General features: G+C 38.2%; 1 protein-coding gene across 21 annotated transcripts in view; it reads right to left on the reverse strand.

Moving 5' to 3' along the window:
- Positions 1-27770, reverse strand: part of MBNL1 (muscleblind like splicing regulator 1) — a 190429-nt gene that overhangs the window by 45515 nt on the left and 117144 nt on the right. The window lies entirely within an intron of this gene.

A 27770-nucleotide genomic window follows, 5' to 3' on the forward strand; every position in this document is an offset into this window, starting at 1 on the left:
ATTGTAGCTCTTAAATGTGTATCTCCTTATGATTCACTTGTTTCCATAAAGGGCTTGTGTCTGTTTACAAGAATATACACATCCTAAAAAGAAATTCAAGGTTTCTCAGCCTCAGCTCTACTGACATGTGGGGCCGGATAAGACTTTGTTGTGGGGGCTGTTCTTGCCGTTCGTTGCAGGATGCTTAGCACCACACCTGGACTACTAGATGCCTACAACACTCCTGTCCTCGGTTACAATCATCAGAACTGTCTCTAGATACTGCCAAATGTCCCTGGGAGTCAGGGGCAACAAAGTCATCTCCAGCTGCAAGCTAACCACTGCTTAAAGCTAACGCAGTTTAATGGGGGCAATATTAGTCTGCTGAGGCCGCCATAACAAAATACCATAGACGGGTGGTTTAAGAAACACAAATGCATTTTCTCACAGTTCTGGAAGTTATAAGCCCAAGATGATGGTTCTGGCCAATTTGGTTTCCAGTAAGAGCTCTCTCTTTGGTTTGCAGACAGTCACCTTATTGTTTCCTTACATGGCCTTTCCTTGGTGCGTGCACAGAGAGAGAGAGAAAGCTCACTGATGTCTCTTACAAAGACTCCAATCCCATCAGATCAGGGCCTCACACTCAGAATGTTAACCTTAACTACTTTAACCTTAATTATCTCCTTAGAGGCCCCATCTCCCCATATAGCCACATCAGAGACAGGGCTTCAACATATGAATTTCAGGGGGACACAAACATTCAGTCAGTAAAAGGGGCACACATAATTTAACAACTGCCAACCTAAAGTTATTTGTAAATAGCTTTAAATATTTTCATGTACCATTTAAATGTAAACACATTTAAGTTCTGGGAATTTCCTCAAGCATAAGATAACGGATTTGTACTATAAAACCTAAACTCTGAAGTGGGAGGTTGACCAGTTATTCCTTTTAATTTTGCCAAATTCTAACAGCTGCTGCTTCTGAAAAGTTTCAAGGTATGAATATGTTAGTTTCAATATTTGTTTGCTGAAAAGCAAATAAAGACTGTGTCGTATCAAAGACTAAACAATTAAATTCCAAAATCCTATCGATAGCTCTATTCACTTGTTAACGAGAATACTGAAGATGCTGACTTTTCTTCCCAAAAGGCAAGCAACACTTTCTTGATTTTACTTCCCTACAGAAAGTTGTTTCAGGATAACTAAAAGTTAGACATGTATACTGAGAAAGATAAATTAAGGAGTCAGAGAACCCAGAAGAATAAAGTTCTCTGAATGCCAACTGCAATTCTGCTGGACCCATTGCATAGCACTGTTTTCAGTCACGTGTAGATGTGTACACGTGCCTGTATGTAATGATGCATATAAACACACACACATGTTCACCCCAAATGTATACCTGTATCTCAACAGCAGCATATGTATTGCAAACTTAGACTCTGCTTTTGTTGCAAATTTAAGAAACCTACGATACAGGACTAAAATGTTTATTTCATGTTTTATTTGAAAAAACACATAAGGATTTGTAGAAAGCTATGGAATAAAACCCAAAGGGACACTGGACTCGTTTGGCAGAAATTGCTAAAGTAGTCAAAACAGACACCTTCATTTTTCCCCTTTGACAGTCTCCATGGAGACTTCACAGATTTGATGTTATTGTTTGTTTGTTTTGTTTTGTTTTACAAATAGTATTCTATACTATACGGTAAGCCAGCTGACCCTTGAACAACACAGGGGGTGGCAAGGGGAGAGGGGGTGGGTGAAGGGTGTTAGGGACACCGACTCTGCACAGCTCAAAATTGGCACAGAACATTATAGCAGGCCCTTCTTTGGGGCAGTTGAATCTGCAGATTCAACAAGACAACAAGAGCTGGGAGAATTTTCCCCTAGCAGTACGAGAAAATAGAAGCAGACATTTATAAATGTCTTTTCACTGAAATAGTCCCAATTTCCTTATATTACTTTACTACAGATCTAAAGTGTTTTCAAGTGAAATACAATGTAACACAAATTTGGATTTTTTTCCCCCTTTTCCTGATCCCATAAAAAGTTCATATTCAGAACTGTGGCTTAACGATTACTGAGACTGTCAGTAAAAGAAAGGAAAGGAAAGGAAAGTACAGACACACACATGCACAATCCTACACACAATCTATTCAGCCTAAATCTGTAATTATGCCATGGTCTGAAGGTTTGTAAAAGAATGTGGCAGACTCTGTTTCAGGGGCATTAAACTTTCTCTCATCCAAGCCTAATCTGATCTTAGGGTAGCGATTTTAGGTTAGACTTTTCTAGCTATTTAAAGAGGCCTCTCCAGTATTCAGATGTTCTAGGCACTATTTTAAAGAGCATTCCTAAGTTTGACGATGAAGATTCTTGGACATGAAAACCAATAGTGACATTTACAACATCCCAAAATACCCTCAATGCTGACGCAACAGCAGCGCACTCTAACTCAAACATCGGGATACTATGACTTTTTTCCCAGAGAACTAAGGCGTTTTAATTGCACAACTCCCATTAATCATCTTGGAAATGGCATCCCTGAAACTCTACACATCTAGGTAAGTGTTATGTAATGCATGGAAGTCTGGTTAGCCACTGCTTGAGGAGGAGGTGGAGAGAGGGGGAAACGGCAACAAATCACACACACGTTCTTGTTACAAAAATACCCTCCTTTCTCCAGCAGCTTTTGTCTGAGAGAGATCAGATATACATACAACTGTGACAGCAACAGTTATATCAGCACACAATTTTAGCTGCGAGTCATCTGAAGAAATCTTAGCCTCCTCAGAGGGGGCCTACAAGGATCTTATATTTAGAGTTGCTTTTGATGGGATGCTGTAAGCAGAGACAGTCTTCACTTCCCTACCCCACAGAATCCCACAAAAGTGGGTAGCCATCGACAAAGCGCTGTAAAGGGTGTAGCTGGCACCTACTGTCGGCCACTATTCCACAGTCTTCCTGGGCTCCAAAGACGGGTCTGGCCAGCATCCCTGAGCCAAACCAGAGTCTCCATGACCTTGTGAAAGCCCAGTGACATTTGGTGGGTGCCAGCATCATTAAACAGTCCAACATTCGTTGGCTGCTTTTTTATAGGATCATAAAATTGGAAATGCCAGATCACTATGTTTCTATTCTTTTTTTCAATTGCTTCATTATTTTTTCGGTACAGCAACTGTCAGACTTCTAAACTGTCTGTAGCAGAAACACTTCCGAAGTTTTATGGCATCCAAATCAGACACTCTTCAATTCTGGCTAATAATTAAAAGCCCCCAACATTTACATAATAAAATTTAGAGCTATTTGTAGCGCATGCCTTTCAATTGAGAAATACAAAATGTTTTACAAATAGTACCCAATTCATCATCGTTCCATTATTAGGTGCATTACAGCATGAGCGTCTCTATTATACTTCATAGAGCTTTCCAGAAGGTAAGAAGGAGGTAAACTTCTTAAGTCAAATGTACATAATTTTTTCCTTAACAATCTGTTGGAAGACTTGTTTAAGCAGTTCTTTATAGACCTATTCCAGCTCTTGGTGCACTGATTAAGCAAAAGCTCTCCATCCACAAATACCCCTCCGAAGGGGAGAGAGAAGGGTCTTTGCCCAAGGACACGTAACTGAACCCAGACAGTCTACCTGCAGAGTTGGTTCTCCTCCTCATTCTGCAGGAGGTAGGCATTCATACTTAGAACCACTTGGTCATCTTTATGGGTGTATGTTATTTTTTTTAACATTTTTTGGGGGGGGTAATTAGGTTTATTTATTTTATTTTTGGAGGAGGTACTGGGGATTGAACTTAGGACCTCTTGCATGCTAAGCATGCAGCTCTATTGCTTGAGCTATACCCACCCCCCCTATGTTTTTCTAATCATTGCTCATACTAAACATAGATGACTTCAACCAAAATAGGTCAGAACCAAACGGATACTTCAACCCCCTTGAGTTCTACAAAGGAAGAGATATTTCACAATACAAGCAACTAATTTTGGAGAAGACTAATCCACATAGTATTTCCAAAGTGTAATGGAAAAACATTTAGATTCTCTTTTAAATTTTCAGTTTCTCTGTCATTCTTTTTTTTTTTTCTCCCTCAGCAGGACCTGCACTATAGGATCAATGGCAGAAAATAAAATAATTGAGCACCAAATTAAATTTTGCTTCACATCAGCCATGCCAACAAGAGTCCTAGTGAGGCACGAGGGTCTTAATATATCTATGGATTCCACGGACCTGGCCTCTGTGATTTGGATATACCACAAGTAAAGAAAAGGTGGTTGTACATAGAAAAGAGAATATATTGTATATATTAACATGAAAAATATAAAGTTAGACAATAATATAGAGAGGATGGTAGGCTTTAAGTCTTTTAATTAGTAATATAAAGGAAACTAAAGGAAATCAAAGAGGTAAAACACTTTGGTGAAGTCAGTTCAAGAATGATAACAGACACCATTACTTTGTATTTACATGAAGCATTTGTTATATTTGTACCTTCTAGATCCTACATATGCCTACAAATATAGGAAAGTAAACTGTTTTTACATATCTAAGATGATAACATTTATTGTTAGTTATGATAAACTTTAAAGTCTAATGTTATGCAATGTTTTCAGTCTCGTTTCAATATTTCCATTGTAAATCTTCCATCAAAGCCCACTAGATGGGAGAGTGCATATTATGCATGTGACTAGTGCTTAAATAATTTTCTAAACTGTAACAGATGTCCGAAACTTTGTCAGTTTTATGTAGAAATTACTACATCACACTGCTCTCCAGTCTCTTAGAGACATCACTCACTTTGCCAAATAACAGAGACCCTTCCTTTCCCCCAATTTTTCACTCAGACTCCTCCATAAGCCTCTGGGATTCCCTAACTTAAAACAAATGTGGTTACTTTCTGATCTCACAGATTCTGCCTCAAGTCCAGCCATTAAATGCTACTGCCTCATGTAAACAACAATGACAGAGCACGAAGAAAAGGTGAGGTGACAAAGGTCCTCACCACTGCTGACCACTGTCTCCTTCAGACAGATCCACTTTGTACTTGAACAAAATGTGCTCAATGCCTCTGGCTCTGTCCCTGTAGGGAAAGTGCTCCCCTCCCCCACACCCCCATGACAATTTGCTAAAATTGTGCAGAGCCATCAGCTCTCTCTCAGACTTCAGGTTGCCGCGAGGAGAAAGACAATTGGCTCCCGGACCCAGAACACGTCTCTATTGGATGCTGACTGCAGCAGCATAGGTGGTAAGGGTGAAAAAAAATCTCTTAAAGTGAAAAAGCAGCATCACAACCCAGGTTATCTGAGACTGTCTCCTCCTCGGCCCCTTCCCCCATCCTCAGAGACTTCCACCAGCTAGCTTTTTCAAGGCAGGTCCCCAAACGTCTAAAAGAATAACAGCCAGCAGCAGTTACTTAAAAATTATCGCTGGGACTACAACTGGAAAAGTCTCAGAGTTTTCAGAAGGAATTCCCTCTATTTCTAGTATCTCTGAATAACTTTTTGAAAAATATTCCATTTTAATAATAAAGAAAAGGAGATGACTACGAACTGTGGAACTCTTATAAAAACATCTCTAAGATGTGCCTCTGAGGCAGAAGGTTAGTGAAGTCATGACTCAAACACAGGCACTGGACAAGCTTCATCATTACAAGGTGCTCTGTACTAAACGGCAATCAGAGACCGCGGAGCATGTCTTACGTGCTTGCTGAAGATGAAAAGTATGGAGATGTTGGGCCGCACAGGAGCGTCAGCCATGGCAACACTGTTTTATAATAAGCCAGAATGTGAACGTAAGAGGGAAAGGCACAGGCAGGCTGTCACATGATGTTTTTCTCTTGCGATCGTATCAGATACATTTAGGCTGAAAGCCTGGATCTGCTAAACACCAGGCTTGGGTGCATTAAGTGAGTAAAGCAACGTACCTGTGAATTTTACACCCTTTACCTCTGGCTAAAGCAGGTGTCTGCTAGTAGACACAATTGTTGTACCTTCCTTGGCATTCTGTACATGGCTCCCTCCCCACAGGGTCCCAGGGCTTCACTGCCTGCTCACTACAGGTCTTCCTCCCATGCCGACCACCTCCTGAAGGGGGTGGCTGCCTCAACCTTATGCCCACAGCCCCACCCAGCTCCACAAGCCCAATAAACGTTTGCGAAATGAATGAGTCCCAATCGTATTTCAGAATGTCGGATATTCTGTTCAGTTCAGTAGTTCTCAAACTTCCCTCCTGCATTCTCGCCTGGACCTCTGTCAACTCACACACTGCGGGCCCATTTTCTCTCAATTCATTGTATTTCCCTTCTCCCCTAGTCTCCTGCCATTTGCTCCTTTTTCTGGTAACTTCTAACGACCATCATCCAACCACGACTTGGTACTCTGCTCCAACACAAGTAAGAAAATGGCCACTTGCTGGCTTCACCTGTGCCCTGAGCGTGTGAGCTCCTCCTCCTCAGGCCTGGGTGATCTGCACACAGGAACTGTGCCAGGACTTGACGTAAAAAAGCCGCAGAGCCCCAGCTCACTGTTCAGATCACATCACCTCGAGTCATCAAAGTTGTCTGTTCCAATGCCAACTCTGATACTGATTAGCAGTGAGGCTTTGGGTTAATTACTCAGCCTCAAGCAACTTCAACGTCCTCTTCTACACAAACGGAGATGAGAATACCATCCCAGGGATGGTGTGACGCTGAGGTGAGAGCATGACGGCCCTCAGCCACGCTGAGGCACGTAGTGGGCGGGCAGCACCGGGTCTGCTCCCTCCCCTAGCACAGCCTTCACCTCCCTGCCACCAGTGCAGCCCCACTTCCATTTCTGGTTATCCTTGAAGGCATCTTTCTCCTTTGCCTTCAACCCCAGCAGTGAGACTCCATCAGCTCACAGTCAAGTTAGAATCTCTTTTAATGAACTAATTCACACAAAGCCTCTAGGGGCCGAGGATGGCAAATTTACAGTCCAGAGGGAAAAAAACACTTATCCAGGAGCCAGGGAGCCCTGGGCTCACGGAGGCTCTCTCACCCACCAGCTCTGCAGCCTGACGCAGGTGCTCAACCTCCCAGCCCAGACAGCGCCTTCCTTTGTGACACCATACCCAAGTAACGGGACTCCTGAGGGGCTATGAGAAAGCTTTCCCGGTGCCCAAAGGCAGGATCAACCAATGCTCATTTCTCTTTTCATTAGGAGACTGGGCATCTGTATTTTAAAAGTGGCGGCTACTAAATGGGAATCATTTTCCTGGGTTAAACTGGATGATGAGAGGGGCCCCCTTCACATGTCACTTTCTGTGGACATTTTCTCTTTCCCTTTCTCTTCCTTCCCCCTCTTTAACTTTCTTGCCAGGTAGGAGAAACTCATGCTGGTGAATTCAGCACCTGTCAGATTGTATTACAGATAATTTCTACAAGTCTGTCTGTCCTTCGAGATTAAGAACTTGCTAAAGACAGGATGAAATCTAACTTAGCAACCTCAGCATTTTTAGTAAATATTTGCAGAATGAATAAGCAATTTCGGAGACAGGAGGGCATTTCCAGTACCCCTATCACACCACTGAGAGAACACTGTAAGGCTGAAGCCAGTGGTCCTTAATCATGGCTGTACATTATAAATTAAAAATTCTTATACCTAGCCTCCACCCCCAGAAATTCTGATTTAATTGACCTTGGCTGCGTCCCAGGAAAGCTCTCAGACAATGTGAATGACTGCTACTCTGAGGACCACTGATTAGTCTCTATATACTAACACACATTCTCATTTACACATCAATCACAACCCATTCCGTGGTTCTTTTAAACCCCTTGTTTGCCAGTGACTTCAAGATAACCGCTAATGTTACCTGTCAGCTAACTGATCCTTCTTGCTTCTAAACTGTCTGTCTCTTCACAGCTCCTTCCCCAGACAGTGGGAGAAAGGGCGCTGGGGCAGGGAGTGGCGTGAAAACAGCTACTGCCCTTTGTTCCCTTGGGCATAGGTCTCGGGCACACACACAGACACAGGCGAAAGGGAGAGCAGAACGGGACAAGGGATTCACTGTCTCCTAATCTAACCTAGAAAGTAAGCTAGATGACGGGATGAATGGAGGAGGCAAAAAAAGTAAAAGAAAATAAATAAAGAAGTGATCCTGCCTTGAATGTGCTTTACAACAAATCTTAGTATCGTCCAGAATAACTCATTTACACATTTATTCACCAACCATGTGGTGAGACCGCGCACGTGCTGAGGGCTGTAGGGCAGCGGACACCCGAAATGAATCGGACACGTGTTCTTCGAAGGGAAATACAGGCACGCACGCAAACAGCTGGAATACACAGACAGAAGACAAAGAGGGTCACAAGGGACACGCAGATACAGAGCTCTTACAGTTTGAAGGAAAAAGAGAACATTTCCATTTAGAAAAATCAGACCGTAGCTTTGAAGAAGAGGTAGAATTTATACATGATGAGTTAGAATTCTAAGATATCCAGGTAGAGGAAATAGCATAATTGGAAACATCAATGACAAGAAACAAGTATGTAATAAGAGCCATGGAAATAAGTTTGAAAAGCAGGTTGAATCTAGCTTGGGGAGTTTAAAAACCTAGTTATAGATTGTCTGCTTCCTTCTGCAGGCCAGTGAGAGCCACTGAAGGGGGCCGGGAAGACATTTGCAAAGCTGTGTTTCATGAATTGGTCAGACAGGAGCTCCAGAGGGGACATCAATTAAGCAATGATGTTAATGGTCCAGGCAAGAGCTAACACAGACCTGATCCTTTTCCAGCTCATCATTCCCGATCCCTTGATCCCGCGTTTTCACAACCTTCCGCCCTTCTCTTCTACTGCACACTCACCTGCACTCTCTCTGCCGGCCCCCGGCCCCCTCCTCAGTCATACTAAACTAAACTACGTTCAGTCCCTTGTACAAGATATCACTTTGTCCAGGCAGATCCAGCTATTCGAAAATACTGCGTCCCCACTCCTTCTTGTTTGGCCTGGCTAATTTCCAGTCAGTTAGTCCCCAGTTAAATGTCACCACCCCCAAGAAGTTTTCTTTAAACTTCAAGTCTGCTTAATGCTCATTTAGCTGGTTCCAGAGCATTCATTACACTTTATCATAATTGCTTGTCAGTTGCTTATTTCCTTTACTAGACCAGGAATGACGGTAAAGATCACGACTGTTTATTTCCCAGTTGTATTCCCAAAACAAGAACAGCTAGACTAGTGGCAGGCTCATAACGGGTGTTGACTAACGGAATGAGCAAACAGATAAAGGAGTCTTATGCAGCAGAATGTATATTAAGTCATTTACATATAATACATGTACAGTAGACATATAATATGCATACAGATATATTAACTGTATGTCTGACTTCTAAAATACACCTAGAGCAGTGCTTGCTCAAAACCTAGTAATGTTTTGAAAATGTACTTATTGATTTGTATTTATTGACTAACTGCCACATTAAGCTTGATTATTTTCCAATTTCTTGCAACTTAATAGCAACTTTCTGCTTCAATAAGTAGTCCATTATTCTATGCTTTATTGTTTCCTTCATACCAAGATAAAAACTGGGCTCCACACTACAGCCACATCAGAAAAGAGCAAATTAAATTAATTAATTAATTAAAAAATAAAAGAATTTCTTAATTAAAAAAAAAAGAGCAGTTACTGTAATTTGGATTGCTCAGATTAGAAAATGTTACTTAGAAGTGTCAATATGGTAGGTAGCTTGGCAAAAATTCTTAAAAGCATTGCTCAAGGGATAACCAATAAAATGAAACTAAAAAAAATTTTTTCCTGTTGTAATATTTTGTTGTTAGAATAACCACTTTACATTTTTCCTGTTTTCACAAAAACCAAAAGCAATAAAAAGCAAAGTTCACGTTTGCCTCATTTTATTCTACTAGTAGCCGATATTGATCATTTTCATGTATGTTTTCTGAATGTGACACATTCCTTTACAATATTTGAAAATAATAATCTTACGAACCACTCTAAGAGAATCCTATAATATCATGAAATCAAACGTGAAAGGCCCTTTTAAAAATTAAAACAAATCAGGCTAAATTGGTGTAGTCAATACACTAACATGAAAAAATACGAATCAGGATATAAGCCTACTTTCTAAAAATTCTTCCAAACTATTTCAGTGAATCTAATGTGATTAAGTTCCAAATTATCCAACAGATATAAAGTCTCCACATGCATATATTTTTAGCTATTTCTGAAATTATGCTTGCTTTGTTTTGTTTCCTTGTTAACACTTGTATCTGTAAGTCAAGACTAATTTCAAATTTTATTTAAGAAGCTGTGGTTTCTGATTTACAGTAAATTTCTCTTGCACTGTAAGTGGGGCAACTATTTTTGGTTCAATTGTTTTGATTTTGTTTTGTTTTGTTTTTAAATAAATCGTGGTCTGAAAAGTACCATTTAGTAAAGAAGTTTGTTTTTTATAATAATCTCTGGAAGAGAAGAAAAGTGGCTGATAATCAAACGGACTGATTATGCAAACGAAAAGTAATTCCTTCTAAAACCAGTATGCAGAGTTATAAACTGCCAGGGTTTTGCTAAAGTATACTGGCTTACATGGGGCAGGGGGGCAGGTCCCCCCACTCACGCAAGTGAGTCAGTGAGATTACCGGAGCACATATAACACACAGCAGGGGAAGATTTATAATGTGTTAGTCAACGAGGTTATTTTGGGGAAAGATTAAACAGAGTACCATGAAAAGACCAGGAAATATTTTAAATAGAGTCAAGTAAAAGTTTACAAATTATCAATAGCCTTATTATTTATGCTTAAAATATGTTATCAATCATTTGAGTCTGAGCAGGTTGCAAAATGCCAATGTCCCATCTCCCAGATATCTTCTGAAGCTGGGGACCTTTCAGATGACATCACCCATTTTTAACAGCACATGTAACAGTCCTGCCAACTCACTGTTTATTGTGGGTATACTTTCTGTCATGTTTCCAATAATATATTTAAACACATGCCATACCCACTGAGTTTCTCTTTAGTATATTTCTGAGTCCACTATATAAAAATATTTGTTAATTTCACAATAGACCATTTCTTATACCTCATTTTTCATGAATAAAATACTCTGCTCACACAAATGAACAGATGGTTCATTAAAACAAACATATAACTCCCAAACTTTCTTTTTGAGAATTTTAATATATGTGTCTCTTTTACCTGATTCCCTATCAAAAAAAGAAAAGAAAAGGCAGGATGGGGCAGACCATAAATCATCACATAGGGTATATTTTAGAAAGTAAATGCCATGAAGTGTACTGTGACACCAAGGGGGACAAGTGCGGAGGGAAACAGCCCGGGAGCGAGGCACTGTCACAAACATTTTCAGTCAGCCTCACAATGACCATATTGATAACTGGCATTAACTTCATTACACTGATTTGGAAATGAAGGTCCAAAGAGGTTAAATGACTTGCCCAAGATGATAGAGGTAGTGAATCAAGTCTAAGTCTCAAATCCAGCTCTGATACCAAGACTGAGGATTCTGTCCTCCGTAACGCTTCTCAGGAATCCAAGGAGCCAGGGAGGCCCTCCCAGGTGGAAGGGCAGCAAGTCCCACCACACAGGTGGGAACCTCAGGCTGCTTGACAGACAGGAGTAAGCCAGACCGGCTGCAACAAAGGCTGTGTCCAGGACAAGTTCAGAGAGTTAAGGTGAGGTATGTGGAAGTAACTCAAATGCCTGGTTGAGAAATCTGCATAAGCAAAGATATCCATCCCCTGAGTGCCTTTGCTGAGGCCTGCCTGAATTGCAGAAGACACTGCACAGTGAAGATTGCCTAAGTCCTAAGGATATAGAAAGACTGCACTAAGTTCAAGTGTGGTGACTGTTCATCTAGTTATATGGTTCCTAAAGACACAAGACAGAACAGTTGCACTAAACGGTTCACGTGGGTCAGCACTCACACAAATGTCCTCCGTGAAATTTATTACATTACAAAACGGCAGAGAAGAGAAACTAGACCTAAATGATAATCAGGACTGTTATTTGATATTTGAGCTTAAGGTAATTTATATTACCCTATGAAGAAATGAAAATGTATCTAGTCATTCTGTTAAACCTGAAACAATAAGATATTTGCTTTGCAATCTTAAATTTATAAAAATAAAAACATTTCCCATAAAATAAAAACTACTTATCCATTTTTAAAAACAAATTATGAGCATAGTAGTTAAATACAGGGTAAAGAAATTAACTATGGATGATGAGGAGGGAAAAAAATTACCATTTATTGTCTATGCCTTTCCAGACAGAACAGTGAACATAATCTATTCAACTGAAGCCCTCCCCGAGCCAGGCTCCACCTGACACTGCCCCTGTTTATTCTCCTCACAGCCCTGGTCACACCTGCAACGATGCTGCTTATTTATGTGCTCACTGCCCGACAGACTGCACGAGGGATGTAAGATCCATGAACGTGGGGCCTCGCTTCCCCTAGCTTGGAGTGAGCCAGAGTGTTGAATAAAGGAAAGAACGGATCTCACATAATCCTCCCAACAATTCTGGGATGGGGAATACTGAGAACACCGTGCCCCTCCCCCTTTGCAGACGAGGATTCAGTGATTCTGTGAAGTTAAGTCACTTGTACAAAGTCACAGAACAATTAAAGTGATGGATATGTACTGTATAAACAAATTTGGCAGGCTATGTTTAGAACTAAAATAATATCAAGTTGAAATTCAAATAGCCAGTGGTGTTTACAATGCAGCCCCCCCCAAAAAAACCAAAAACAAAAACAAAAACCCCTCTAGAGGACTCCTTTCATTGTATATAAGCACCGAGTCAGTCAGACAGACTTCTCAGAGCTGTCACCACATTACACATTTAGTTATACTATGGATTTCACACGAATTGATATGACATTTTGCAAGTCATAAACAAAGTTGCCTATGTTACCCTTTGGGAAAAACTCAATTTTGCTCCAAAGTATTTGTGTTGCCACTATAAAGGTCTCAGTGTGGTTCTCACTTTGGAGGAAATTGTGAAGAAAATCTAGCCGATAATCTTGGTTTTAAAAGCTGTAGGTTCATCTTGGAAAACCATGTAGGATGAACTGAATGTCAGTGATAAAAAAAACAGATTCATACTAAATTGGTTACTCTCAATAACTGTTTGAAAAGCTCTATAAATTAGACACCATTTTTCAGTGAGATTCTTAGAAAAAATTATTTAAAACAATTTTATACCTCCTACTAAAAGTGATAATATCTATGAGGGCTGAGAAAGAAATGACTCCTCTGAGAAAACAATTTCTACAAAGAACTGGGGAACTACGTATAACATTCAAATTCACTCTGCCAACCACTGCACATACACAGGAAAGAAGAAACTGTATCCACAGTTTTGCTAATATCCTTTTTTAACATCTATCTATTAATAAATATATATTGTGTATCTATTAGCTTATCATCATGCTGGATAATACATGATAGAGAAAGAAATAAAAAATGGAACTCTAATTAGTAAAGAGAGCTGGATATAGGAGACATGGGTGGGAAACAACCTTAAGAAGAGACATAAAGTTGGGCTAACATGGTCGAAGGTTCTTCTCTCGGACCTGACAGGATGCGCGCTCCAGTCTACCACTCATTCTCTTGAGGAGGTAAGTCGGTGGCTTTCTTACCTACTAGGTCACGAGGGTTCCAGGGTTCTAGCTCGTTGCTGCCATTTTGTGGCAGTTCACATCCGGCAAGTGAAAGGGTTGGAATTACGGTGCCCATTAAATGTACTCTGGGACCTGGGATCAGTCTTGAACATCAAAATATCCCCTAGGAAAGATTCTAGCTGCAAGATAATTTGTGATTCTAACCTGCGTAACAGATTTAAAAGCTATCCAATGACCGTGAGCTCCTTCCATGTGAATTCTAGTGGGAACACAAGAGTGTTGCTTTCCAGGATCTCAGAGCTCTGCAGGCACACGTGGAGAAGGGATTTGAGGGAGAGAGGATGCAAGACAGGGAGACAGACCAGTACGTGTCAGGTGGGGAGAACAGGGATGTTTATGTACAGGAGTTCTGTTAACTCCCTGCGGCATCTGGGCAAGAGATTGTGGGCTCCTTTTAGAAGCTACCTCGAAGAGTTAAGGCAGAACCACTCTAGACACTTAGGATCTAAGGGAATCAATTGTATATTGCATTAAAATGCTGGAAAATTCAACAGGCCATCTGCACAGGCATGTTTCCTGTTAAAAACAGAAAAAGGGGCTTTGGGATTTTCTACTCAGATGAGTTCTCAGGAATATTTTTGCATCTTTTATGAAGTTTCCCTTACATTACTGCAAAAAGTGGGAGTAGCTACCTTTCATAAGAACGTGCGGGTATTGGCAAGGTACGGAAATATCCTGAAAGGCTGCTTTTATAATGTATGTTCCTTCTTCATGTGTATCTTTCCCACCCCAAGATGATGGCTCACCCAATTACGGCTATTACATAATTGTGCCAAATATAGAAAAGGATTTGTTAAGAAGAAACTCTAAAGGAGAGATACATTATTCAAAAATTAAACATGAACGCTTTGAATGTTTTGTTCTCGTTGCTACTTAACAAAGGCAGAATTTCTGGGGCAGTTGTTTACTCAAAGAGGCAGAAGTAGGAGAAGTATGCCAATTTTCAAAAGCATTCCATTCATTTTTTGAGTTTTGACATAGCACATAAAATGTAAATATGTACAGAAAGCTCGCTCTGTTGAACTCTGCCCCCATTACCACCACTAAAATGGGTCTCATGTCAATTTTAGCTCTCAATTTTTATCTCAGAAAGATGCTCAGAAATTTTTAATAGAAGTATTATGTAACAATAAGAAGTGAACTGCATATTAATATGGATACAACGTTACCCAAGTATTTAAAAAAACAAAAAGCCCATCTTTAGGGACCACTTGTTGATATTTCTGTTCATGGTTCATTATATGAAGAGAAAAGAATGCCATTATTTGCTATTTATAAATCTCAACTGCCTCTCCATAATATAAACTTTTTTTTCTTTTACAAAATGACAGGACTTAATGATGCTCCCTGTATTCATAACCCATGCTCAGTAAAAGAAACTCTTAAAACGGTTTGCAATTCATTCAGATGATAGAAGCTAAGAGAGTGCCAATAATTTATCATCAATTCCCTGCAAACTCAGTCCTTCCCACCAAAATAGAATTGGAAAGCGTTCATAAGAATTTGTAAAATGTGCTTCCATATGAGTTGGGGTGGGAAGGGGATAGACAAACAGATAACAGCAAGCCTGAGGCAACGGTATGCTACTTCTCACTGCTGCCAATTAGGAACTCAGCACTTTGCTGATCAAATTTGATTTTTCATCTCTCATGTATACTCTGTTTTTCATCTTAAATTACCCCAAGGTGTTTTGTATAGGAAGAATCACTGCAATAATGTCTGGCATGTGTTTATCAGAATGCCGCACCAACAGAACCACGGCAGGCAGGAGCTAAGCGCGCCAGGAATAAGGAAGAACCCAAAATTAGGTCCCCCACTAGTCAGCTTTCCTCCCCAACGTCTTCTGGAGCTGCAAGAAGAATTTTGGTTCCCCTTGGGATTTTCAGGCAAGTTGTATGAACCAAGTTTTCAGATGCAAATGACAAGGTCAAAGAAGGAAGATTTACAGGTATGAGAAGCTGGAAGAAGAAATGGAAATGTGGGAAGAAGGTCAGAAATTTGAAGGGTAATGTCAGAAATCTATGAAGGGAAGCTTAAAAGGTTACATAACACATCTGCTGCTAGCTAGGGAGACTTCATACTTCAAACTTGGAACCGTCATTATCCATTCTAGGAAAGGTGTCATTTCTCCAAGAAAGATCACCTTTATATGGGTAATATTATACTGTGAAGTTCCTTTAAAACTGATAAAGGAGTCCGTGTTTAATAGTGGGAGTTCAAAATGCAGATAGACACATTCAGGTTGAAAGTCCAACTCTGCCACTTACCAACCCTCTGACCTTGGGGGTACCACTTACAACCTCTGGTCCTCAGTCAATAAAACGAGAACAACCATATTATCTACCTGATAATGTGATTTATGGGGATTCAAATGAAAATTTACGTAAAGCCAATATCTAGCACCTAGAAAACACCAGTGGAGTGTAGTTGTTGCTCTTGTTATTTTAGCTTGATTTGTTAGATGAAAGCTTTCCAGTCTCTCTCTCTTTCATATGAGTGCATTTTGAGGGCCTCCGTTCACCGTTCTGGTAAGCGAGGCCTGTGCCGCTCCAGGCTGCAGGACAAGGGCATTCCTGCCTGTGCCCGGTGACCCTCTCCCTGAATCAAGAATTCCAGTATCAGTGTTACTGCAACTTGGGTGCGCTTCTCCCCTACAAGAGAGAAGACACGGCATTTTATTTCCAAAAACTTATCTCAGACTAAATCACCATTTATGTGTGTGTGTGTGGGTAGAAAGAGAGATACATATACGAGAGATGAAGACATATTTATGGATATGTGTATATACAGAGAGATGCATGTATATACATACATAAAGGGCACATATGGAGATTAATCCCCATTCAAGGTCTATGAAATACGTCATGTGAACTTGGCAGGATTAAATAAAAGTAAATTAGGCTCTAAATCAGAAAAAGTTCATTATTAATACTTATTAATATCTACATTCATCTTTTCCAGTAAGTCAGGAATTACTCTACCACAACTCCACCTTCCTCCCTTGCCCTTACTTTAGAGCATAATTCATGTAATAAAGGTTTCTTTTAGTTAGTGAATTCATTTACTTGTATATCTGTGTAAACAGTTTACATGTAGATGATCAGATTATCATATTAGTACTTAGTGGACACCTACAGAATATCGTCAATGACGTTTTTGCATTTCCAGCTCTAACTTCAACTGCTAGGTCCCTGAACCCAGAATTACTGGTCCTTTCCCAGAAAATTCTGTGCCTGCTTCTATCTAACCATCTTCCCATAGTGTACCTAGTCATACACCTTCCAGGTTGTAAACCCTGGACCGGATGTAGGGAGGCAGATGTAGGAATGGAGCTGTGCATCGGAAGCACCCACAGCCAAGAAAGACGCGCTTAGGACAGGAGCTGAGGGTAGAGAGGAGGTAAAAGAGAGGAATGTTCCTTCACTCAGTCATGAAACTTGGACTTCTAGAATGATAAAAGCTGAAGAGCTAAAAACTATATCTAATCTTTGTTAGATTTTTTTTCACTTTTAAAATTCTATTTCTATAGCACTGATATAAAAAGACCCTTGATAGTTTAAAGCTTGACTATGTCCTCTAGGCCTTTGTAAATTCCTCGACACAGAAATGCCCCACTTCATCAGAGCTGCTGCTCATGTAAAGTCAACAGGACACACCGTGGTGGGCGGCTGGCCAACTAGGTGCCCTCCCCCTCCCCAACTGAGGCATCAAGCTCCCTCACAGCATGGGACTTGCAATTCCACCCAAGCACCAATACAGTCAATTACATGTGATGAATCTTTGGGACTGTTCCCAAATATTCAAAAACTACAAGAATATATGGGGTCTACTGAAACCCAACTGGCCCATAAAACAAGGTTCAGGGCTTGCAGCTCAGAGAACATACAGCATCGTACGGGGAGTTGTAGGCCATCTAATTTCTATTTTTACTTTTCACTTTTCTTGTTCATTTATGGAATGGCCTTGATAAGCTGAGTTATCTCTCTTTATATAAGTTAATAATACCCTTTTGATCACTTTTCTTAGGCTACTGGAGATAGTCAAATCTATCCCCAAAGCATGCATGTATTTGTGTGTGTGTGTATATAGGTATATATGTGTGTATGTACATATATACATAAGTGTACATATACATATATACACACCGTGCATATAGATAGCAGGTACATATAATTTGTTTTCTATATAAATGTAATTATAAAGCTATGAGAATTATAATCGTTTAGGAAACATATGGATTAGAAGGGTACACTTGTATTTTTATCAAGGTAAGGCTGAACTGTTCAGACATAAATGCTTTCTGTGACTTCTGATGAAAAGAACAAAGTCATTCATTAACCAAAAATGCAATGAGAACAGTTTTAAGAGACAAAGATGATATATGAGAAAGGAGCACTTTTACAGAAAATCTGCAATAGTGAGGAATAATTAAAAAGAGTGACTAAACATATTTTGGTTCTGACTATATGAAGTCACAGCTTTGAAGGAGGAAATATACAGTATCACTTTACTCCTTTCACATTTTAATTTTTAGAAGACAAATTTAAAATTGCAAGTCTTCAATGTAGACAATTTCTTTCCTTCCAAGGATCTGCTGTTAGCTTTCGTTTAATAACAGTTTTCACATTCAACACCAACTGCATTGCTGTCTTGTACTTGGTACAGGGTTATGCTACCGCAGTGATACAAAAATAGCAAAGGCAAAAAAAAAAAAATACACAGCAGACTGGAATAGCTTAAAAATTGAAACTTTCGGATAAAGCTCTCTGAAATAATTATAATAGATAACAGCACCTGATTCTTTGCTATAAAATAGTTCTTCCTTCATTATATAATATTAAAATTACCTTAGGGATTCACATTTCTTTCTCTCTAGACCTATAAACTATTAAAGTTAGACTGGGTCTCAGAAGAGTTCAAAATGCAAGCTGCACTGGCCTGCTGCGTCTGTTTACTTCATCTATTTTTATAACACTGCGGTAGCCAAATCCAACTTACCCAATACCTGCTTCAAAATTCTGCACCACATTGATTCAAGAGATAAAATTTATGAGAAGCAAGCTGCAAATTTTGTCTGTGTCTAATAAATCAATCTACTCTATACTATGACAGTCAAGGCCATATAGAACCACAGATATACTGTTTTAAAAGTCTGAACCCTAGCCCCAAAGGATTTAAATTTTTTGCACTCTGTTCGGCCAGGTAAGACAGTCGCCACCTTCACCTTTGTGAAATAACAAACACACACGTTGCTATTCTTAGTTTACAAGCCTGAATGTCTGTACCAATCCTCCTCAGCTGGTTTTTCGACACTTAACAGGGTGTCAGGAAGGAGGTATCATCTCTACAGCAACCTACTACACAAGCATAATATAGTTAGATTATTTAATAAAATAAATCCTTGACCGTGAACATCGTTCATGCCAAAGAACAATGTCCAATCTAACTTTTAGTTTGTGAAGCATTTCTAACAATTTTCAGTGTACCCAAGAAAAATAAGCTTGAGAGTACTGACAGAATGGGATTTGCCAATTAAAAGTTGTTGCCATAGAAACAGGCTTTAATATGTTCTATGAAAAAAATTGAACACGTTATGCTTTCTCTTCAGTCATTTACATCTGAACATAAAATGTGAAAAACACAATTATAGAGAAGGGTGTAGCTCCCTAAGGGAGCATCAAATGCATTCTCTTGCTCATGAAAAAATAAAAGTTCCTTTTCTCAACCTAAAATGAACACGTACTCTGTTTTCTTGAATTTTTCATAGATTATTTGACTAATACATCACTTCAGTGTGCCGGGTGAAATTTTTTCTAGAACTGAGCTTTTTTTTTGTTTTTTTTCCAAAGTACTCTACTAGATTTATATTTTCTTAAAGTCTTCAAACACTGTGCTCTTTGAAAAATAACTTTAAAAATATCTTTTGAACTACTCAAGGGGAAGATCATTACAAAGGATCCTTTGACATTCCAAACACTCTAAATACCACATGTTAGAAAGTATTTTAAGTACATCATTGAATGTTCCTGACTGTTTACTCAAGGGATTAATATGGGTTAGACTCTAGCCAGATGACCATAACCAGCCACAGGATATAAAATAGTGAAATACTCTATCACTTTTATTACTGTTTTACTAACATAGTGCATGACAAGAATTCAGGACACAGTGCTATTAGTCTTCTGGTGGCGACCCACAAGATAAAAATTAATGTTTTGTTGAAATTCTATCATGTAGTTCCCAGTCTGTACTCATTTCAATATCAGCCTAAAAAACGAGTGACACATTTAAAATTTGTTTTTTTGAAAGGATCAGTCTATCATGATGTGACTTGATTCACTGTATAAGATGACCTCATCCTATGATGGATGAAAATTTAAAGTACATATTCCTTCATCAGTTGTGGGTAGAATTATCCAGTATATGAGAAGATGCTAAATAGAATATTTAATTAATACATTAATATCGTATACCATTGATTATCCAGAAATAGTATGATTTAATATCAACGAAATCTATGAAGATTTTGAGTATACTTAAGATGAAAGACAGTAGTTGCTAAGAAACAATAGGATATTTTAATCAGAGAAGATTATCTGAACTAAAAAGCACAGGAGAGTACCAGTCCTCTAAATTCCCCTCTTCCTCCCGTTGTACATTCTCTTCTGCCCTCAAAGAGAACTAGGGAGCACCGTATTTATTTAAGGCAACAATGGCTCTTAAAGGACTTAAACTAAAAAAGGTCTAAATACAAGAAGGAGCTATATTACTGGGGAAAAAAGCATATAATATATATATATATTACATATACATATACATACACACACACATATATAAATATCTTACGAATTCATTTTTTAAAAAAACCTGAAACTATTTGTCTTTCACATTGCAACAAAGATGCAAATCACATCTCAAACAGAACAAATAAGACTTCTCTTTCTGAGATTTCTACTAAAGATAGGCAACCTCTCTTGCATTACATAAAACGCATAAATAATTCTGAAAATTATGCCATCATTATTTGATCTTCCTTTCAGGCCTAAAGAGTAAACAGTAATTATCTAAGTAAGTTCTACGAGAACATGCCCACTAACGAATCAAATCTGCAAGCAATGCTCAGATCAATGACTGGCCAACTGAGGACAACAACCTACCTGATGGTACAAAGTTTGGAATTATAAACTCCTGGCAGCATAGGTTCATACAATTAGACATTTCCAAAGCAACACAAAAGAATGCCTGTTTTATTAAGCAAGAATGTCCTCTGCAGATTTAGATTTCACGTTTCAAAATCAAAAGTTGTAAAGCCATCATCACGAACTCCACACCTGCCAGCGAATGTTGTAAACAACCTGCTTCAGTGGCCATCTGAGTTGGTTCAACAACAGTACCGTATCAGGCTGTTTGAAAGAATGTTAAACACTGTGACTGTAATCTACTTGTTGTTTAGTTTCTTTTTCTAAAATATGTTGTTCAGAGGGTATTGTCACGATGTTCTGTCGTTGTTAAATTGACAACAAAGTGTGATTTTTTTTCTTAAAATGTAACTTCTAAAACTCAACTTGAATTTTGTTGAGATTCTTTTCAAACTGTACATTTATATTTTCAATTATTTTTGTGTAATTCTCTAGCCAGGTAAAAACCCAGGAGCAATATTCTTTGGGGATTAAGGGTTTTTTATATATGAAAAAGACTTTTTAAAAGTTTTTGATATACCCTAATATATGCATAAAAAGAATAATGACTGGTAGCTTCTTCTCCGAGAAGTATTTCCTCCAGGCAGAGTTTGCTGTAGCCTATCTCCACCTACCTCCCTCTCCCAAATGTAATTTTTCTTAAAATAAAACATTTTAAACTTCTGTTGTACACTAAGCATATGGGGTCTGTAATCAGATACAAATTATTTAAATTTTATATTTTGAAAACTAACATGAAAATGTGAGTCACTTTGTTCCAAAATAACTAACACAGGTTACAAAGTCAAACCCTCATTTAATCTAAATCTGTAATAAATCTAATAAATAGTAAATCTCAAACTCCCTTCAACAGGATGGGTTTTACTTAGGGGCGAGGGAAGGTGAAATTGTTAATTCTCTTAGTCACAGATTAAAGGTACACTCTCCAAATTAATTTTTGTTAGGTGTTATTTTTCCAACACGACAGTAACATAGTTTTCAAGGCAAAAGGACCCTGAAATATATCACAACACATGTACGTTCTGAAAAGTGTTCTTCCCTCTCTCGGTTTCAGTATCAATACAATGCAGAAGCGCCCAGAGGGTTCCTCCAAAAACAGCCAGAGTGTGGCCACTTGGGAATTAGCTGCACGACAGCCATTCCACAGGGATAACAAATCTTTGTTGATCTTGTTACAATGGCTCCTTTACATCAGCTCATCTAATCTAATTTAATGTATTCTCTATTCATGAAACAGTATTTCTCTATAACCAAAGTTTTCAGATGTTTGCTATTTTCAGAGTACGTTCTGGCTCTGTACAGGGCGTATAAACAGCTCGTAAGCTGCGGAGGGTCACAGACACCCCTCTATGCTATGGACTAGCTCTCCAGAAACTGCACATGTAGAATTAACATAAAATATTAGGGCCCTTGAATACTGGCACTCAAACTGTGAACTCCTTCAGGAGTTCTGTGAACTCTGTGCAACTTCCCGGTTTAAGGTAGAATCCAAGCTCCACTGGTTGCAGAAAATAGCACTCGTCTTAAGAATCCAAAAAGCAAGTCCGTCTGCACAAAATCATTCTCTGCAAGCAGTCTGATGGAGAGGTTTTAGTGGGTTATAGAGAGATTTTAGAGAAATTTTGGTGGAAACATCTATCAAAACAAAACGCTAGTACTACCTTCCAAGAGAGCCCTTGTCTCATGCACCTCTTGAGTCCGGAGATGAGATCAAGCAGGTCTCCTCTTCTCCCAGTTGTGAGACTAGAAGGATGGCCCCACTCTCTCTCAGGTGAGACCCACTCCTCCAAAGAGATGTTATGGGGGACCAACAATACATGGAAAACCCTGACTAAGTATGGAATGATATACAACGTAAATTAGCATTATAGCACTAAGAATGCTATGACAAAAAAAACAAAGTTTCAAAAAGTGTCAGGGTAACAAAATCTGAATTTAAGAGGTAAGAAGGGGAGAAGGTATAGTTCAAGTGGCAGAGTGCATGCTTAGCACGCATGAGGTCCTGAGTTCAATCCCCAGCATCTCCTCCAAAAGTAAATAAACCTAATTAGCACCCCCCACCAAAATAAAATAAATAATACAATAATAAATAAATAAAATTAAAAAAATAAAATAAGAAAAATAAGAGCTCGCCCCTGCCTAACGTAATAAGAGGAGATAACAGAACACGAAGGGCACCTGTCCAACTCCCACTTATATTGTCATTAAGGACTAGTACCTTTAAACTAAAAAGCATGAACGTAGGAACGCTAAAATGCAGCCTGCCTACTTGCCTGAGATACACATCCAGTAACATCCATGGATAGGAGAAGTACTACAAAAATGAGAAAGAGCCTCTAAAAAAACACATTTTCCCACTTATTCTGGATTTTCAAAGTTTCATTTTCTTTTTCATACTTCAAATTACTTGAAGCTTTAGGAAAGGGGTAGGAAAGTCTCACTGCCATTATTTCTCTAGGTCTTCTTACTAACACAATGTATCATTTTCCCAGCTTTTGTTCCTTCTTAAAAATGTTACGTGGCCTAACACATCACAGCAAGGGACAAGGATTCTATCATAGATGCAAAACAGTCTTACAGTTGTGATTCCACAGTATGATTTTAGGAAAGAAAAATGTTTCCTTTCCCTTAATCAGTCACTGTCTGAGTGGCATTCAGCTTAACTTCTCTGTGAGACAAACAGGGTAAGAGCTGTCAGCTAGTTTTCCACTTGACTCTTTCTACTGCCCAGTGGGTTTAAAGGCAAACTATTTCATACTTGTATTTGCTTACTTGATTAAACATTACCACCTCTGCTTGCTAAACAAGTCTAAATATATCTTCCTTAGGTCACTAAGGAGCGTGTTATGACTGCTTAGTTACACGAAGGTTGTTTCTAAATCAATTGACAAATATACCAAATACCTAATATGTCCCTGGCCTCAAAAAATATGATCCCTGTACTGAAGCAGGAGAGGGTATCAAAAGAGCAGTTGAAAACAAAGTAATAAGTCAATCAAGTAACTGTTTGACATCAAATAACGAACCTCTTCAACCTCTTCGACTCTGCTATTTAGCTTGCAAAGTTAAGCGTTTTAGAGGAACACAAACTTTAGTCTTTTCTCACCCAACTTACAGTGCTAAACTAGATCACATTTTTTAATCAGAGAGACAACAACACACCTTTACATAGTAACACATGAGAAAATAAACATGTGAATGGAAAGAATAATTATTTGCATATTAAATTAAGACCAGTTTTCACAGAAATATGAATGTAGAAAAGTAAAATAAGATTAAATTTTGCTATTAAATACACTACATCATCTCCAAAGTGAATTTTCCGATAAATGATTTTCTAGTAAACAGCACAGGACATATTTCCTTATTCTACTCTGCTATAATACTTCAGTAAGTAGCCAATCAAAATGTCATCATCTTTTTACAGTGTATTAAAGTTTTAAATGTTCAAACTATAGACATGAATTTTTCTTAAGAAAATAGTATGCATTTATGGGTAGAATTTGCTTTTATTTTTATTTTCCAGCAAATAAAGATACTTACTAATTCAGTGTGCCCTGAGCTTTTCCTATGTCCAGCCTAAAGTATATGGTACATGTGAAGTACATAGCTCTAGTTAGGAAATTTACAAACTTCTGCTACCTTCACATATACCCATATTTGCACATATTTTCCCAAATCCAGCTGTGTTCAACTTTCAATCCATGCTTTCTTACTAATAATTTTTAATATTGGCAGAGTTTAGAGCTGCCTTTTATGTAAATGCAATGTAAATATAAAACTTATTATAGTAAAAATATCTGTTATAAAATCTTAGTTTGGGAAAAAAATGTATGATTTTTGCCATTTGGATTTGTCTAAAACCTAGGAAGTATTTTCTGACACAAAGCCAGTTTATTTTCTCTTACCCCCAACCCTTGTTTTATTTACTGAGTACTTCTCAAATGCTCTGGTATATATATATATTTAATATCTTAAAAAAATCTTAACTTGGAATTTGCTTATTAATATCTTGATTATTCAGAGTCTTCCTGGGTGATGCCAAACAAAAACACCAATATTCAGAAGGAAAAAATTGTACTCAATGCTTAGAGAAATATGCAATAGAATATATACACATTTAAAGTGCATAAACACTCATAAATTATTAAAAATAAACCCAATACAGGAAAACGTAAAAGCCATACTAAAATGCAGCATGTGAAAATGTAGCAACTTCTACATAAAGGGCTTAATATAATGTATTAACATATCAGAAATACTACTTATTCAAGCTCACAATACTCAGAGTATGTTTAGCCAAGCCTTTGGGGGCAAGGATGATAAGGCAAAAGCTATAAAACCTCTTTCAAAATCTCTTTCGAGGCTTATACCTAGTAATCAATTAACAATCTGAACTTTCTTCCATCCATGTTCGTGGTTTCCTGTCCCTTGTCTTCTCTCCTTTCTGTCTGGTTCAGTGCCAGTTAAACCTGAAGACCTACGGAGTTTAGACAAGAGAAGAGTCCAACTTGAGCAAGTTTGGAAGGTAAGGAGAGTGTCAGCTTCTTAAATTATCCCACTTTCTTTCTTCCGCTAATCATTTCAGGCACTGTATTTTAGGCATTCAAGGACCAATATGTTCTACAACTGTTAATGTTGGATTCTGTGGGCACTTCCTATTTTTATACTTTCTGACGCATCTTTTAAACTTCAAATCTCTAACAAAAGGAGACTTCTCAAACACAGAGAACATAGTAAGTGATGAATCGTATAGGAAAATTTCTTGATCTCAGGGTTATACAACCTAAAATGTACCACTGAACAACAGTATAAAAATCTTCACGCCTAGAAATCTTTAAGAAGAGAGCTTTGTGGTTTAGAAATATAAACTCATCCAGGTTGGGAATAGCTGTCTGTGGGTTTAAGCTATTTTATTTTTAGGAATTATACCTATTTAGAAGAATTTTAAATGGGTAAATAAAATTATACCTATTAACCTTTTAATTGCCTGATAGTCTAAGCATCCTTGTCATTGGACTCAGTCTGTGTCAAGGAAATTACAGTCCTTCACCAACTGAAAGGGAGCAGAGGAGGGTACTTCAACCCATCTTCATCGGACTCTTTGACAAAAACAAACAAAGCCAAAATAAAACAAATTTAAAAACCTCAAAACAATCAGAAAACAAAACAAACAAACAAAGAAACAAACAAAAACCTCAACCATCCCATTACAACCTCCTGGTTCTTCTCTGCTTATTTGTAGCAATTATTAAAATGTCATTTAGAAAACCTGTGTTCCAGTCAATCTAATGAAGACAATTCTGAGCAATACGGAATGATCCCACAAGAGGAAACTACATCTTGCCAAAAATATACAGCACAATCAAAACAAAGTTTAAAAGAAAAGCTGAAATGATTTTAATATTTAAGCCTCTAAGAAGAGCCATTTTCTTATGCATCCACAGCTGGTTTCTACTGCCAAGGAAAATGCTGTAATTAGCCAATATTAATGATTACCAGTTAGTGAAAGATAATATATTTTGATAAAAAGTTTCAGAAATAGCCATATTCACAGTAAGGAGAGAGCTACATGATAGGAATTCCTGTTTCAGTGGACATTCTGTCAATTTGCTATGGTCTTCAACAGAAAAACTCGAGGTAAATTATCAGAAGTGTCAGTGGCAACCTCCTATACAAGTTTTTCTATTGAATTGCCATTGTTCGCAACCTAGTTTTAAGTTATTCAGTATATGTTAAACATGCAGGATAATCATATTATAAACCAAAATACAGTTGACATTTAGTCTACTACAAACACACATTTTTAAAACTACTCGAATGATGATGTAACACAGTACTTTGCGTATGATTTCTCAATACTACTGGAATTATGAGAAGCTTCCACATTTTTCAAAGAAGAAATTTTTCACAGGAAAAAGCAATGATACAGGTACATTTTAAAATAGTTTTGCAAAATGCTGTCTAGTTATTATATAAATATCAGGTAGGAATATACCGTTAAATGTTTAAGTAAATTTGGAGAGGTAACAGCATTAAAAACAAGCATTATGTTATAGCTATTTCCTAATGGTTTAGCTGTCATAAAACAGAACACTTAAAATGGACAAATATTATAGGAATGCGTAGACTTCTGCCTCTCATTTGGAGAGCAAAAGCAGATAAAATATTCTTAAAATACTCTGTCCTTGTTCCCAGAATTTGGCAGCTGCACATTTTATCAGACAATAAACTAACTGATAGTCCTGATTTTAAAGGAAATTTATGGCACTGTAGAAGATATTTAATTTATTCAATGTTAAATAATTCTAAACAAGTAACTGCCAAAGATTCTGAATCATGAATGTGACCTCCAAATACACGGAGGTGTATCATAGCTTAAGTTTTATTTCCATCAATAATTTCTCTTTGGACACATGCTGACAACCAACATTTATCTTCATGTAATGTGTGCTAAATACTGTTCTAAGTGCTTAGTATGTACTCGCTCATTTAAGCCCTTATAACCCCTGTTCGGTAGGTACTGTTAATGCCCCCAAATAAAAGACGATGAAACTGAAATATAAACAGGTTAAGTAATTAGCTAACAGTCATGTGGCTGATATGTGCAGGTGTCAGAGTTTGAACTTCTTCACTTGGGTTCTGTGACCACTCTGCTAGCCACGGTGCCTCACCAGCTACAAGTTCAAGTCTCTGCAGATGGTCTCTTGCCAGTGAGAGTAGCAGGTTCTTTCAAATCAATGCAGATTCAGAGGCTCTCATAAAAACAAAGACCTGGCCAATCTAATGTTTAAAAGCATCAAATCTGAACACAATTCTATTAAAACCAGTAGATGTCATCTTATCAAAAAGGAAGACGCCTTTGAGGAAAGGAATGAATATAACCATTATTAATAGCTTCTTACTCA

This window comes from Camelus ferus, chromosome 1 (assembly GCF_009834535.1).
Source record: "Camelus ferus isolate YT-003-E chromosome 1, BCGSAC_Cfer_1.0, whole genome shotgun sequence".
Lineage (NCBI taxonomy): Eukaryota > Metazoa > Chordata > Mammalia > Artiodactyla > Camelidae > Camelus > Camelus ferus.